Source organism: Bidens hawaiensis, unplaced genomic scaffold, assembly GCF_021521415.1.
Source record: "Bidens hawaiensis isolate Kalapana, Puna unplaced genomic scaffold, B.hawaiensis_p1.1 tig00012283_1, whole genome shotgun sequence".
Lineage (NCBI taxonomy): Eukaryota > Viridiplantae > Streptophyta > Magnoliopsida > Asterales > Asteraceae > Bidens > Bidens hawaiensis.
Window position 1 is genome coordinate 437,720 of NW_027491999.1, and position 17,032 is coordinate 454,751.

Sequence of the window (17,032 nt, forward strand, 5' to 3'; positions counted from 1 at the left end):
TTTACATTGGTCGGGGTATTGGGGTTTTCGGACATTTTTTGTTTTCATTTGTCATTCGATTGAGTAATTTAGTTACGTGTTGAAGTTACTTTGGCACATAACAAAAGATAAACTGTCCATTAAACTTAGAAAACATTACTTAAATGCATCAAAATTTTACACAACTACTGTCCATTCAACAATGTTTTTAATTTTAGTTTACTGTCAATGAATGCCACATATTCTTAAAAATACATATGGGCTGGCAAGTCATCAAGAAGCCAACTTAACAAGATGTTGCATCATATTTATTTTACAAGTGGGAACACCACCGTGCGCTTTGGGGGTAAACATTGTGTACACAACGTTGGAGAAGCGAAGAATCTCTTTAGGCCCCTGCTTCCCATCGTTCTCTCCCTCCCCTCTTCATCTTTATAGGCATGCAGCGGGAACATCAGGAAGGGAATGAAGATGAAGATGAAGATGAGGTAAGGCTAGAGCTTTATAACATGATATATATAGTTAGGTTACAAGGGAACATCAGGAAGGGAATGAAGATGAAGATGACTGCATAATAAAATATCATTTAAAAGTTAATTCATGTTCAATAAATAATATAAAAGCACTTGATTTTCAAACAAAGTTCTTTTAAAATAAATGTGCACAATAGATTTATGTCATCGGAGTGTTGCATGCCTTGAGTTCACGATCACTTAAAAGAGGAAATTCACTCTCATCGCCATCCTCATCAACAAGAGTATAAGTACTTTCATTTCCCACGATATAAATATGAAATTTTAGTTACCTATAATCATAATATACAAAAATTACATGAAATAAGTAACATAAATAAAAAAATGGGCATGAAACATAAAAAATCTAGCAGGCTTTTAAACCGGTTTTTTATAAAAACCAGCCGGTTGATGTTCCATAAAACCGCTCAAATATACCGGGTACAAAATACCGGGCTACTCACCGAAATCCGGTTCAACCGGCCGGTTTAAACCGGTTTTTAAAACACTAGTTGTTAGATAGTTTTGAGTAGAGTTTTAACTTTTCACCTAGTCACTTTTTGCAAAACTCTAAAAAGCTTACTAGACGCCATGTGGCGCAAAACGCATAGGAGTGAAGAGTTTTTACCATGCGTGATCTATTAGCTGATTCTATATGTGATCTTTTTTGGTAACTGTGAGCACCTAGTAATAAATAAATTGCAAGATATCAACATTATAGTACGAACCAATGAAATCAAGTAAAGGTGAGGTTAAAAGACAGAAAACAAGTGAAAACTAGGGTCGCTAACTCTTAATATAGTTTACTAACTAATAAGAATAGACTCTTAATCTCATATGCAAAGTATTTTTATGCGATTTTTGTTTATAAAAACATTGCATTTTACAACATTATTATTCTATTTACCAATGGCATATACTGATACAACATTGTATTTATACATTATCATTCAGTTAAATCACTAGAAAGAGATTGTCTCTGTGCAATACTGAGTGCCTCTAAAACCTTTTGTATCTCCATAGTCATGGCACTATCTATACTCCCTGATGACAACTTCTTATGCGCTTTTTGTAAGTGAAGCTTCAACGCGTTGCTGCTTAAGCCTGCGTTCTTCCCACATATCTGGCACACCCTCATCGCGGGCTTTTTTTGTTGCCACTCCATTGAAGCCTTCCCATGCAACTTCTTGTCTAATTCCAAAAGTGCCCTTGCAAATCCATCATTCGGATGCGCTCGCCTATGTACTCTTCTTAGAATATTCCATGCTTTCAGCAATGTAAAATTCCTTCACAAATAGCCACAACCATAAATAATGAATAATGTTATATTAGTAAAAGTATGTCAAAGAAGGTTAAAACAAGGGGTAAATTAGTAATTTTACTTACTTCCTCATCATTAAGTAAGAGAGAACAATTGTTGCACTCCTGCTTCTCCCTTCAAAGCAATGAACCAAAACCTTACCGCCTTTTTGTTCAACACCATCAATGAATTGATGCGTGTCTTCAAAAATTTCGCTGATGTTTGAATCTTCTTCATCGCCAATCTGTTAATCATAACAAAAATCTTAATGGGCTGATTCCAATGTGTTAAATCTCTAACGGGTCAAACAGGTAAAATGAAAAAGAGATTAGCTGGAAAAACGTGCCAAACAGGCTGAAAGTAGCCCATAATGTACATTTAATGCACATAATCTCCTAAATCATTTAATCTAAAAAAATAGATTATTACTGAAATAGTATATTTGTTAGAAATTATATATGGTAGTATAACAATGCCAATGAAATTTAAAACTTTGGACAAAAAGTTAGTTTGGTCAACCGAACCTGATTTGACTTTTACAATAGTGACTCTGGACAAAGAGTGATTTTGGTCAACCAAACCTTATTTGACTTTTACAATGAACCACGCATACACAAAGGGAGGTTCGTGTTCGTCCGTTTAACTTTAACTGAACAAACGATCGCACACGGACAACTAACAAACATGGTTTGCTCGTTTATGTTCGTTTATTAATAGCATAAATGAAAGGTATACGAACGTAAATTAACAAATGAAAGGTTTACAAATGAACGCAAATTAACAAGCATAACTGGGCTAAAACTAGTTATAACTAATGTGAAGAACAATGTGTTGGCCGAAGAAGTCGTAAAAACTATTAAGTTTAATATACCAAAAGGATTTAATGAATATATTAACAAACAAACTTAAACAAATGTAAACTCACAAACATAAATGAATGTAAACAAACAAACAAAAATAAACGAATTTAAATGAACGAACGCATTAAAGAAACGAGACATGTGTTCATGTTCGTTCCTTTATTAAAGAAACAAACATATTAAACTTTCGATTAGTTTACAGGCCTACCCGTTCAGGCCATGCTCATTTTGCAACCTCAAAAAGATTTATATAAAACAAATAAAGGATATATAACTTACAGAAAAATTTAAATACTCAAACAAGTCGGTCCGTTGAGATTCAGATTGTCCAACTTCATTAGAACACAAACACAATATATGTGTAATCCCTATATGTTGCAATGTGTAAACCGATCTTGCAGCTAACACTCCACCAATAAATAAGTTACTTGTAATCATTGATGGTTTTTCTGTATTTCCAGCATCGGATATTATTGATATTCTCTCAAGGATATGTTCAAGCCTAAGCTGTAAATTAAACAATCACAAGTAAATTGTAAATAACGTGGTAACTTGGTATTAAGGACTAAGGAGATAATGCTTTCATAATTTGGATAAATTACCTTCAATTCATAAGCATCGACAACATAGTTACTCTCGGTGCTCTCAAAATACCCTGAGTTGAAATTATTTTCTTGACATAGCTTTATGGCTTCGCGTTTTAGCAATTCGTTCCATTGTTCTAGTTCTTTATTTAGTTCAGCATCTACCTGAGAAAGATAAATGGATAACTAATTTGTATCAAAGATGATATGTTATCTTAACAATATTTTAAAATTTTACCAAGGAATGGTAACTCCTGACTGGACAAAAACATGACAGGGATTATCGTTGGGGCCAGGCCTGTAAACGAACTACACTTTCAGTGAACTGTTTGGCAGGAAGTTCGACATGAACATAAAAGTTCGTTCAGTTAATTGTTTGTGTTCGTGTTTGGTTAAAGATATATGAGCGAACATGATCATGCCCCCATTCATGTTCGTTCAGTTCGTTTACAGGCGAACATGATCATGCCCCCATTCATGTTCGTTCAGGTTCGAGTTGACATGACCGACCCATTTAAAATTACAATGTAAATTCAAAAGGTCATAAATATACCCGCAAACTCGTTTATAACCCATTTACAATCTGTTACCTAACCGAATTAGATAACTCAGGTTATATATGTCTGAGTTAAGGTCAAACTTTGACATAAATTACCACCTATAATTTGACATGTTTGACTTGTTAGAAGTTAAACATAACGCTATAAGCAAACCTTAGCATATTTGTGGAAATCACGCAGCTTTGAGCTGATGCACACAGGACGTAACGGTTCTGCATTCGCCTTATTAGACTTTCCATGTGAAGACGAATCCCGTGATAATGGAGAAACCGAGTCTAGATTCTCTTTAGATCCCAAGCATGATGCTTTTTGAGCTGTTTTCTGTAAATCACTATCATTTGAATCTGCCTGACCACCCTTACTTTGAGGAGAAACACACGGTGCAGACTGTGATTGTGTATGTGACTCAAGTATCATCAAATCATCTTTATCAAAATCACCACTCGATGATTTATCAATAATATTCATAAAAATCCTCAACAAAGTATCCAGCTTTTGGTGAAGTGTGAGTAAAAGGATATGAAAACCCTGTAAATCCATTAGAGCTGCACGAAACCCGCTTCTAAATTCATGAATAACCGAGATCATATCTTTAATGAAAGGCGAATTGTTTCCAGAAGTTTCAGAAGCTTCTTAAGGGAATCCTAATTTCCCGATAGTTATTTCATGCAACAAATGCGATGCGTATTCAGGACAGTTGATAAGGAGTTCAACCAGTTTAGGATAGTTTTCTTGATCGTGTAAACGCTTTCCAGCTGGCGGTCGGCGAGGGACACCAGAGTCAATAGCCACAATATCAAAATCGGTTAGTATCGGATCCATTGTAACTTGTCTTTTTAAAGTTTTTTCATCAGAAAGATGAAAGGTTTTTGATGATAAATTTGAATCATCGGTACTTATTCTCATATCTCCTGAAGTTGATCTTCTTTCTTTTTGAAGTGCCCGAATTACCCTTGGCCTATATCTATTAATAGCAGAATCGAAAGCTTCTTCTAATGCGTCTCTATTTGCAGGCGCCATTTTGTCTGCTAATAATAAGTTTGCAGAGTTACCACGCCACCTCAGATATCGACACTGAAACCGGTCTTCGTTTCTGATAACGAGATCCAACATTGAGATTCTGCCAAGGGCAGCCACCGTCTTTTCTGCAGCTTCTTGTGTTTGGAATGCACTTGAGTTTTCCAAAAGGGGAGATCCATGCACATAACTGTAAACAAACCAAACCGAACATTTAGTAAACAGTTTGTGAAGTTCATTTTAGTTAAGCGAACACACATGAACACATTTCTTGTCCGTTCACTTATGTTAGTGAACATCTGTTTATTTATGTTCATTTACGCTAGTTGATGTTTGTTCGTTTAATTGTGTTTAAGTTTGTTCGTTTACGTTCGTCTATACATTCAGTTAAACTTTTTAGGACCACTACAATTTAGTCTAGTTTTATTACTTTTTAGGCCCGGTGGATTGAGTTCACATTTTATTTAAATAGGCGTTCGCTTGGTTATGTTTGTTCATATATGTGTGCTCATTTATGTTCGTGAATCGTTCGTTAATTCTATTACAAACGAGCACACACTCATTTTCTTAACAAACGAACACAAACAAGAAAACCCCATTCGTTTAATTGCTCGTGTTCAGTTGAATTTAAACGAATGAACACGAACAGTAGTAAAAGACAAAACCATACTTCATCAAGAAAAGGCATCGGCTGAGTTCAAGAGCTTCTAGAAGTTCTGAGCAAGTAACTTCACCAACTTCATCTCCATCAGAAACTGCAGCCTCTCTTGCTCTTTCTGCAGCTTCCTTGATTTCTAACCACTCAGGACTACAATTGTGAATCACTCTAGCCTGCACACGTTACAACGCAGTAACATTTTTTTCACATTTTCACAAACGATAAATCTAAATCTGGTAAAAAAAAGTCAAGAAACTATAATAACTTGTGGAGTTCTAACACCAAGCCATTTTGCAAACTCATAACCGAGTCGTTCCGACTGTGTAGCCATTCTAGAAGACGCAAATTTGATAACAGCTGCTGATTCTTTAGGGACAAAGTCGCCGCTTTCATTATGGTTAAACAGCACAAAGAATACAACTCCACCTGAATTTACTGTTACCTGTACTTGATCAAAACGCTAAGTTACAAACAGTAAATTTTAAGACCCGAATTTCATATCACTGAAGAAACACATACTTCTAACGCTTTATTCATATCATCCTCAGAATGTTCATTACTGCTGCTTTGTTCAGTACGGTGAAGTGAAGAAAGCATGCTCCATGAAAACGAGCTTGACTCGATGTTCAACATTGAAGCCTTACCGAGTTTTTCCCATAAGATAATTTCTGTAACTTGCTCAAAAGACGGAAGCTTTTTTAAATCCAAACTCAAATCCCCTGCTGCACTGTACAGCAATAATCACAATTACAAAACTAAGCAATCAAAATTCCTATTATAAACGTTTACACAAGAAAATAAGAAAAAGAAAATAAAAAATAACCTTAAGAGCATGGTATCAAGTCTTTGAGGGTGGCGAGGGAATCCAGACGACTTATATCTAGCGCTCCGTTTCCTAACTAACTCCAACCATTGAGAAAACCTAAAAGCAGTGCCTGCTGCATTATGACCCAACATGTACAATACCTACATCAACCAACCAATAACCAATAATCAGTTCAGCCAGTGCATCATACACATTATACTCCAATTTGGGAAGACTACGCATAAACATTCATGAATTGCAGCTAGGGCTGTAAATGAACCGAACAAAGCCTTGTTCATGCTCGTTCGTTTAGCATTAAACTTGGTCATGAACGGTTCATGAATGCTAACCTAAGGAAAAAACTATTGTTCTCGTTAAGGAATTGAACTTGTTCACGAACGCAAACGAACATGTACTATTTAAGGTTGAAAAAAATGCAGCATTCTTAATCCAAAACATTAGACAAAATTTAAGCACTTGAGATAATAATAATAATAATCCTCATTGGCGGCGCTTTTATTATGATAATGTCAATGAAGCACAAGTAAGTAGATTTGTTGTTAGTTAAAGCAGGAGTTTATAAAACAAAGAATTAACAAAATATGTTGTTTGTGTGCGTTCATTTATTAAACGAATGAACTTCCGGACGAAGTGTTGGCTTAATGTTCGGTTCGTTTGCAGGCCTAATTGCAAAAAATGAGATGAATAATGTGAGAAAATGAAGTAAGCGAACACGAGAGGCAACGGTAAGGGGAAGAGGAGCATCAGTATCATCATATCCGAAATCAAACTCCTTATCATCGTCTCTCTGCAGATAGGTTAATTAAATTAATATTAGGGCACGGTGCAATGTACAACCCTAGGCTAGATCCAAAGCAATTAAACAAATGTACGCGCCTTTTTAATTTGAATTTGAATTTAAAAAGTTGAGAGGGAAATAAATAAATCACCTGATGAATAGAGAGAGCGTAAAGGTCATCCTTTGTCTCGCCGGCCGCCATTGTTAGATTTCAATAATCAGGCTGGCCGGAAAGACTTACGGTTGATTTCGGTTAATCACGTGACGGTCGGTGGGAAGGAGGAATAATAATAATAATATATACGCCTTTTAAGGGATGATGATAATAGCAGAAACTACCCTCATGTTTTCATAAGTTTCTTCTAACCCCTTAAGTATATTGTTGAAGCATATTAGGCCCCAAAACTAGTCCATGATCAATCAATCGCTTGGATAAAAGTTCAATTTAGGGCTCTCTCCGATAATCATGAAATATTTTGGGTCATAGGAAAAACAATTGAGCCTTAAATTAGTTGAGTGAACATTAAGAATACATATATATATTTTTTTCAAAAAAATATATATAATTTTAAAAAAAAGTTCGGGCCTATGACCCGGCCCTGGTTCCATTCCATAGATTTTAACGGGTTACTGGTTAGATCACATATTTTCAGTTTTCGTATGTTTTAAAAGCTTTATCCGGACCATGTTACTAGAATCTTGTTATGCCAATTTCAGTGGGTAATTGGAAAATTCTAAGTTTTGACTATATTGTGATACTTCCATACCGGCGTATAATCAGTTGTAATCTATGAAATGAAACTTTTTGAACATTGGCTTTTAACCCAATGACCAAATTAAAAATTGGAACTATGTATGCCTATTAAGTGAGATTTTTTCCGGTTCGTGTTACTATAATTTTGTTAGTATGGTCACTGAACTATTTTGTGTTTTTTAGTGTAGATACATGGTTTTAATTTAATTTCATATAATTTTTAAAGGTGGTTTTAGTTTAAGTTTCAATTTGAGTGTTAAGCATGTAGTTTTTGATTAAGCATGGCAATAAGGTGTATATTTGTGTCTACAAGTCATGCAATTCCTTTAAGCATAGCAACTTGAGGGTTATATAGAACTAGTTCGGGGAGGTAAATTGTAACTTGTATTTTATTTGAAAATCAGTTATCTTGGTCCATAACGTGCATGTACGCGATACTCTCTTTATCATACAAACCGATATGCTTTCTCTCTTAAATAAATATCATCACCACCATCTTAACAGAACCACCACCACTGTCGTTAGGCGGCCACCAACGCGAAGAAGAAACGTTAAAATAAATATAACAAGTATTCAAACTACACAAGCAACATTCAAGCAATCATGCAAATGTACGTTCTTTCAACTTCCACAAGCCAAAAAAATAAATTAAAAAACAGGTTGGTTGACTCAATTACAGATTACCATTGATATCATGACAAAATTTACTTACAATGCAAACCCGGACTCAGACGGACTATAACTTATTCATATTTCCAACTCTCAAAACGTTTCTGGCAATGGATTTCCCTTTAGAAACGAACGAAATAACACCAACGATCTTTGAGGTTGTGAGAATGGTGCCTCGTGTGACGCTCCACGTACAGTTGCAAACGTTTATATGTTCCCATACACTTGGGTCCACCCTCCAACCTAAGATAATATCATATTCATCAAATCAAATTTATGCATTGTGTTTATGGCATTGGCTCGCAATTTCTGACATAACCCAAAACACATACACAAAAATAAACAGGCTTTGGCTGACCTATTTAAAAAACAGGTCATGCTCGGGTTGACCTATGTAACCTGTTTGTTAAAGGGTTGACTTGCTTACTAGTTAAACAAGTTGACCTGAACACGACACAAATATAATTATGTCTTGGGTTGACATTAATTAGTTAATTAATGGTCATGTTCAGGTCGGCATGTATAACAACCCTTCTAGTTAAACAGGTTGGCCCACCAACCTATTTAGTTAAACATGTGGACCCAATAACAACTTAACCCATTTTTCACAACCAGATTAACAAAGTATACAGCTTGATAATTACCCGTCAATCTGCCAACCCATTTGACATGTTTAGATAAATGGGTTAAACGAGTCGTGTCCTGGACTCCTGGTTGACCTATATAACTGGGCCTAGTTAAATAGGTTGACTTGCCGATCTGCTTAGTTGAGCAAGCCAACCCACTACACTTTTATGGCCCGTTTAACCAGTTTTTCCACAGTCCACCAACCTGATTAAGAAGTTCACAACTTCATTGCTACCCGCTAGCTGGTTTGACTCGTCAAGATAAACAGGTTAAACGGAACGTGTTCGGGTTACACAATTTCAAGTGTGTGTAGGTTAGGTTAATGTTTTTGGCACGAATAAAAATACGGGTTGTGTTGAACCCGACACCAAAAATATGGGTTGCTACCTGTTGCCCTTCGAACCAAGCTCGGTAAGGTACTGTTGATTTGAGTCCCAGTTCAGTAGCAAGTCGATTGACCAAAGCCCGGCTCCCCATTAACGGAATTACCGAATCTTGATCACCGCTATATTTAATCAAATTCAAGAACATGTTTACACAAAAATTCAGTAAATCCACACCTGGTTCACAAAATATTCAATACACCAAGAACATTCACGTTTAATGTTTACCTATAAACCAAAACGCGTATCCCTTCTTTGATAAGCGATCCCACAATGTTGATCGTTGGTATCTCGATATTGAGCAGTTCATAATCTAGAATGCTGTTTACGGGTCAAACACGTTAAAAACATATTTTATAACTGAAGCGGGCCTGCAAAATAGTATACGGAAACTTACTTGCTACAAACTTCCCATTTTCGGACTCCAACCAAACGCGCATGCAGCTCTCTACGGACATCACGTCGGTTAAGGTAGTTAACAGTTTCATCTTCCACACAAACATCAACCCTCTCAGTTACTTGCTGAAAAAAAGCAACATAATTTCAAGATCTTTATAATATTCTATATGAATGTTAAGTGGTGAAAATGTGTGTAAAAATATATACTTTCAGTCAGATTATTTTTCAAGAAACAAACTTTAAAATCAAGCTGGTATTTTTATTTAAAAAAAACAATTTTTTAACTGAAACCAATTTTATAAATTGTGTATGCACCTGGGGAGCAATAATCTTGGATTGTGAGAGTACTGATGGGATACAAACATCAAGAGTGACATCATATTTGTCCACAAATCTACTCGTTTCTCGGCTAACTTCACTATAAACTTTCGAGCATATAGGTGAAACCGAATCTCTATAATATTCACTCACATAGCGTGAATAGTTACATACAGAAGTGAATAATTTGTATGTCGAGTCGGATATAAGACCGTGAGACCAAAAAAACTCGGCCCGAGAATTCAAATCAGTAGCATACTCCAAAACTGGATTTCCTAGCTGCATATTTACATCGATACATAAAATAATTAGAATGATCACAACAATATTGAAAGGTTGACTTTATAAAGTCAAACTTTATGGATGTATATTCAACATGACTATCCTAGCTAGCATTTTGACATTAGCACAGGAAAATTAACTGATTTGACTTTATTAAGTCAAATCTTGTACTTTCTTGATTGATTTACCCTCAATTTTATCCCATTTCTAGAATTGTAACACAATTTGCTGATTAATTCTGTTAAACTTCAACAGATTGAATAATAATCATTGATATTAAAAGTCCAAGCTAACATCTTAATAGAATAAAGGAAATTAAGTTCCATCTTGAAACACTTACAGCAATTCCTTTTAGATTGAAAATCTTCTGCTTTTTGTTGAATATAACCATAAGTTCTGCTAGTTGAGGTATATAATGGCCTGGTACAATAACCCAAAAAAGCATTAAATTATGAAAAAAAATATGAAGATATTCAAGAAATTAAACATGTAATGATTACCTGCATAACTTTCTCCTGTTATGAACAGATCTCTTTGCTGGTATTGAGGGAATTTCAAGAACCATTTGTGCAAGAACACACTAGCTTTAAAATTTAAAAAGAAAAAAATAATAATAAAATAAAAATATTTAGAAACATGAAAAAGAAGAAGAAAAATAAAAAAAGAACCCTTTTTTCTGCATTTTAGATGGCAAGAAGATGAAGAAAACAACTTTTGAAGGTATAAACATTAAAAAGAAAACCTTTTTAAGGTTCTAAAAAAGGGCTTGTTCTTTTTATCAAAAACCTTTTTAGAGCACAAAAGAACCTAACTAAACAAATACTTCACAGAAAGTAGAAGCACCAGAAACACCTGTTATAGCATCACTGACAACTTCATAAGCAGATGAATTTGATGAATCATAAGAGAACCCTACTCCAACTGGGGTCTCTAAATACAACATGTTTGCCTCTGAAATTTTCAAGAAAATGTGATATTAATTCATTAATCTTGAAAAGGGTATCATCTTTTTCAATAATAATAATTACTTTACCTGTGTTCCAGCTATACTCATTTCTCACCAGACCCTTACCATTTGGCCTAAAAGGCCCATTTTCTGAAAATGCTCCAACTCCCAGTGATGAACATCCAGGCCCTACAAGATAATTGCTATGTAATTTGCTTTAAAATGTAAGCTTTATGAAAAAGTGAAACTAATTTTCATAAAAATCTAAGCTTTTTTCATCATTCTTGAAAAGGCATTAATATTCTTTTTTATTATTTTTTTTTTAAATTACCTCCATTCAACCAAAGAACCAATGGCTTTGAAACTGGATCAACTTCAGCTTCCACAAAGTAGTAAAAAAGAGCTCTTTTTTTCTTGGCATCTACAGTCACATAACCAGAATATTGTTGAAATCCCACTTGTGGTTGACCAGGCAGCTTCAAAATCCTGTCAGGTTCAGCCAATGAAGCCTCATTCACCACCATGAAAGCACACAGTGCAAGCACCAGAAGCATTGCAGCCATTGTGGCCAAGATTTCAAGAATCAAACCAAAGGCAAAGATTTCACCACCCTTTATGAAAATGAAAAACCAACAATATATACTACTGTAGGTGGTGGTTTATGGTCAGTGGAGGGCATGAAGCCTATGAAATTCTTTTTATATATTCAGTGGGGAGTATAAACAAACACTTGGTGTGCATGCTTTGTTTTTTATAATGATTATAAGGTGCAAGCTTTTTTGCTCACTTGCAGGCCTGAAAATGGTGAGAGTGTGTGAATTGGGGTCTATGAGCATGTGGGCATGGACTTGATGTTTATTTGAAAGATGAATTCTCTGCCCATCTGTACATTGGTCTCAGAATTTTTATGAAAAGTTGCTTTTGGTCCCTCTTTTGTTGGTTTGCTAATACATATAGATTAATCAGTTTTCTATAGAAATGAAAAGGACAATATATACTATTTAATTTGCTATACCCTTAGAAGTTACAACAAACAAGAGTATGTTCCACACTAAAAGTGGCTTTACAGGCTTATTCCTATTCCCAACAGGTTAAAAAAACAGAGATAATGATGGTGATTTCTGAACCTCTTGCCTGCCTTGCCTACAATATATAGTAAATTATAAATTTTATAACTTTATTATTATAACATATGTAACCATATAAATAAGTATATAAACACCACCAAATGTTATAAAGTTGCTTCCTTTATCCAATCTTTTATCCCCAACAAGATTCTTGACATGAAATAAACCAATAAACTAATAAGCAGAGGAATATCAACAGTAATCTTGAACAAGATTTGGTTTTGTTCTTTTTTCTTGATTAATGTTGAATGACATGACTTTACCTAAGAACCCACATGTGGTGGATAATGGAAAATGCCACAAACTGCAGATTGTGGCAGAGCTAGATTCATATTCCTTAGGCTGAGGGGTGCGGAGCGCGAGAAAGGGCGCAAGAGGCGAGACGCTCGCGCCCCGGGGCGCGAGGACCACACCACCGAGGCGCGAGAGGGGCGCGAAAGGGGCGCGAGCGCGAAAAAAGAGGCAGGCGCGGGTGGGGTAGCGGCTGGGGGGAGCGTGAAAGAGGTCTGGGAATGCGTGAAAAGAGCCGTTGGGCTCGTTTTTTATTAAAAAAAAAAAGATTTTTTTACTCTATATAATACCATACATTGCAACCAATATCAAACCCGATTTTTTCTCTCTATTCAACCTATATCAAACCCAAACCAACACCAATATCACATACCAATATCACATACCACACCCAAAACCCAAAATCACCCCATCTTCCAAACCTTTTTTTAAAAACATGGCTGGAAATTGGTACCCAAACCTAGAATCAGATTACAGTTACGACGATTTATGGTCGGCACCGGACCAAGCGATGTTTTATCCGGGGTCGCAACAACCATCCGGCTTTCAACCATCCAACATACAACCGTCTCCTAACTTTGTAGTTCCGGAGACACAAGAACCAGAAGGTGAAGCTGCGGGACAAAGAAGACGCGTCCACCGGAAAAAACAAATTGCAACGGACGGGTCGGGTTCGGCTTCGACCGGAAGGTCGAAACGGAAAATCACTCCGTGGTCATCGGATGAGAAGGAAGCCCTGTGTCGGGCTTGGATAGTCACTTCTGAGGATCGGCGTTGCGGTAATTGTTTTAACGTTTTTAAAAATGATTTTTAATAAAAAAGTTAAATAAAAAAGTTAAATGACATACAAATTTATTTATGCATTTTGCAGCGGACTACCAAAAGAGCAAGGTCTTTTGGACAAAGGTTAGGGAGACGTTCTATTCGCTCGTTGGGAGTACAGAGCAGAACGCCGATATGATTTCGGGTCGGTGGACCGAAATCAGAAAATTTGTCGGCTTGTTTACTAATCTGTTCAACAGGAACGCCGGTCGTATGAGACCAAGTGGCAGTGACGATTTGGCGGTTTATAATTTCACTGTCGAAGAGTGGAGGCAGGAGTGCCTGCGGAGGTATGGGACGGTGAAGACGTGGGACGATGTAAAGGTGTGGGAGAGGTTGAGAAGGTGTTCTAAGTGGGTTGAGCTGGTGGCGCCGGACGTTGATGCGGAAGTAGGGCCGAAACGGACTAAAACTAGTTCGTCTGGAGCGTACAGCACTTCCGCCGGGTCGGATTGCCGGGTTGGATTCGACCTAAACGTTGCGGGGGAGGAAACGTCTTCACCGCCGAGGAGGCGGCCATTGGGAAGGGACGCCAGGGGCAAAAAACCGGCTGAGGGGGAAGCCGTAAACATCAACGATCTTGTTGAATCCCTCAATAAATTCAACAAAACCATGGAGGTGGTCTCTAATGACAAAAAGGAAAAAAAAAGAATGAGAGATTTGGAATTCCTTACAAGAGACTTCAGTAACCTAAATCCGGTCGACCAAATGCTGATGGAAAAACAAAAGGAACGTATCCGGAAGAGGTTGATCGAAGAAGACCAAGCCGAAGAATAAGAATAATGTTTTTTTTAGTACTTTAATTTTTTTTTTAGATATTAATGTGTTTTTTTAATTAATGTGTGTTTTTTTAAATAATTTATGAGTTTTTTTAATAATACGTTTTTTTAATACATTTATAAAACAATAAAAAAAAACCGCTCGCGCCCCTCCACACCATGCCCCGGGGCGCGAGCATCACTACCAACACCCATCTTATCAAGTTTCTCTCTCTGCCACACGTCACAATATTATTGGCTGGCGCCCCCACTCGCGCCCCCTCTCGCGCCCCCCACACCCCTCAGCCTTAGGGTACAGATTAGGGATTTGAGTTTGACTTAAAACTGATTGAGGGGTTATTCTCTGTAAAAGATTTGTGGCCAAACTGCATTACTAGTCCTCCAACTTTAAAGAATGTCTTGCATATTGTATGCATTTGGAGCAATGGGATTTAAAGGTTATTTATTAAGTTACATGATTCATGATTGAGTCATGCATATACAATTTGCCTTCTAATTTACGTGGGAATGGAAAATATGATGTTTGGTTGTTTAATGGAATGGAATCATCCATTACATATGGAATCTCATTCCATCAAAACCACTCATTCCCATCCCCATCTTTTTTTTCATTCCATTCCTCATTCACCATACTTTCTCAACAACTTCACCACTTAACAACAACAACCAGTACCACTACTATCACCACCACCACCACCTGACCGCCACTACCAACACTGTCGCCACCACCACCACCACCAGCGCTACCGCCGCCGCCGCCACCACCACCACCTTACAACCAGTGTTACCACCGCCATCGTTGTTGCAACCATTGTTGCAGTAACCACCGCACCCGTTGTCATCGCCTCCGCTTGGCCATCACCGCCACCACCATTTTCGCTGCCTGACCACTACCACCGTTGTCTCCACCCTACCATCGCCATCACTACCAATGCTACCACTGCTTAACCACCGCCACCCCCACCACCGCCACCCCCACCACCGTCGTCATCGCCACCACCATTTTCGTCACCGGAGCTACCACCACCATCACCAGTGTAGTTTTTTTTTTTTTTTTTTTGGTAAAAAAATATATTGAGATATGAGTGTTTTTATATTTCTATTTAATTCTTATAATTTTTTTGGATACCAAACAACATAAAGTAATAATTCATTTCATTCTTATAGGTAAACCAAACAAGACAAAAGAATGCAATGATCCATTTCATTCCCTTGTCCATTCCATTCCTTCTCCCATTCCATTCACTCTTCATTCCATTACCTCCAACCAAACATACCCTTAATTTAGTGTGATGTGGTACTGAACTATGCATTGTGTTAGTTTAGTCCGAGCAATACTTTAAAAACCGGTACGTACTGGCCGGTTATACCGGATTTTCATAAGACAATCGGTATTTAGAGTCCGGTATTTTGGGCGGCTTGCTAGAACATCATACTCCCGGTTTATTTTTTTTTAAATACTGGTTTAAACCGACAAACCTACTTTAAAAATACCAGTTTTTAAAGATTGAGTCCGAGGATGAAAATAAATTTTGTTTTTGTAGATTTAACCAAAGATGCAATCTTGGTATGTAAGGCTGCCACGCATCTCATTTAAATTTTACGTGTGTTATGAATGATTTATATAATTATATGAAAGATTTGAAAGCTTTTTGGTGTTTTTGAAACTAACGTCTTGCATGTCTCCCATACACTAGGTGAAGCAACGGAATTAAAACATCTTAACAGATGTTGGCGACGTTGAGTTCTCCTCACTACAATTAGGAGGCAAAATTCACATTTTCTTGAAGAAATAGTCATTTTTTATAGAAAAGACATCCCATCAATTCCAGTGGCTAGAGGGTCAGCAAATCCCTTAACCCACAAACGCTAAGTGTGAAAATTTTAGGGTCTTTTTTTTTCGCAAAAAGTCTAAGCATGAGGATGTAAATTGTGATTTTGTTTTCCTTATTATTTTTACAAAAAATGGCTTTTTCTCAAAAAGATTTTGTCTTTCTAATATAAATACTCCAAATTTAATATTTTCACAAAGAATTCAAATTAAATAGTTACAAACTATTTAATTGTCCTCATGGCCGAATCACGAGACTGAATTACTGTATAATATATAGAAAGGTCATTAGTTTTTGAATATTGGACAGTAATTATGTGTTTTGTAATGAGTGTAGAAGGTAAGAAGCTATGGACTTTTAGGTGGGGAAACTAGGAACAATTATTGTCATGCTTCATCTTTTAAAATCATTATAAACCGAAGCTTTTTTGACTTGTAAATATGGAATTGTGGATTGTGGAAGAAGTTGGTTGTGCAAATTGGCTTTTTCAATGGTCATCATCATGTGGGGTCTGGTTTCTTGATTCTAAAAGCAAAAAACACGATTTGAGTATTTTGTAATAATGTCTAGAGAATTAGCACTATACATAAAACTAAAGTCTTAGAATATTTGTTTACACCTTACATATTTTTATGTTCCTTTTAGTACAATATAACAAAGACTGAAATAAATGAAATTCAAATAGCGCGCATGCGTTGAATCTATGAACTAATGATAAAAGGTGATCGA

At 36.5% G+C, this 17,032-nt stretch overlaps 2 pseudogenes across 1 annotated transcript; both read right to left on the bottom strand.

Annotated features, from left to right (window-relative positions):
- Positions 1-1,437: 1,437 nt before the first annotated feature.
- On the bottom strand, positions 1,438-7,276 carry LOC143540579 (dual specificity protein phosphatase PHS1-like; annotated as a pseudogene).
- A 1,292-nt stretch (positions 7,277-8,568) lies between these two features.
- Positions 8,569-12,015, bottom strand: LOC143540624 (serine carboxypeptidase-like 45; annotated as a pseudogene). Its single transcript, XR_013136621.1, has 10 exons — positions 11,784-12,015; positions 11,540-11,641; positions 11,350-11,457; positions 11,007-11,090; positions 10,847-10,926; positions 10,222-10,503; positions 9,905-10,029; positions 9,736-9,828; positions 9,512-9,629; positions 8,569-8,740 (listed from the first exon to the last, which is right to left on the bottom strand). The product of XR_013136621.1 is annotated as a serine carboxypeptidase-like 45 (transcript).
- Between the last annotated feature and the right edge of the window lie 5,017 nt (positions 12,016-17,032).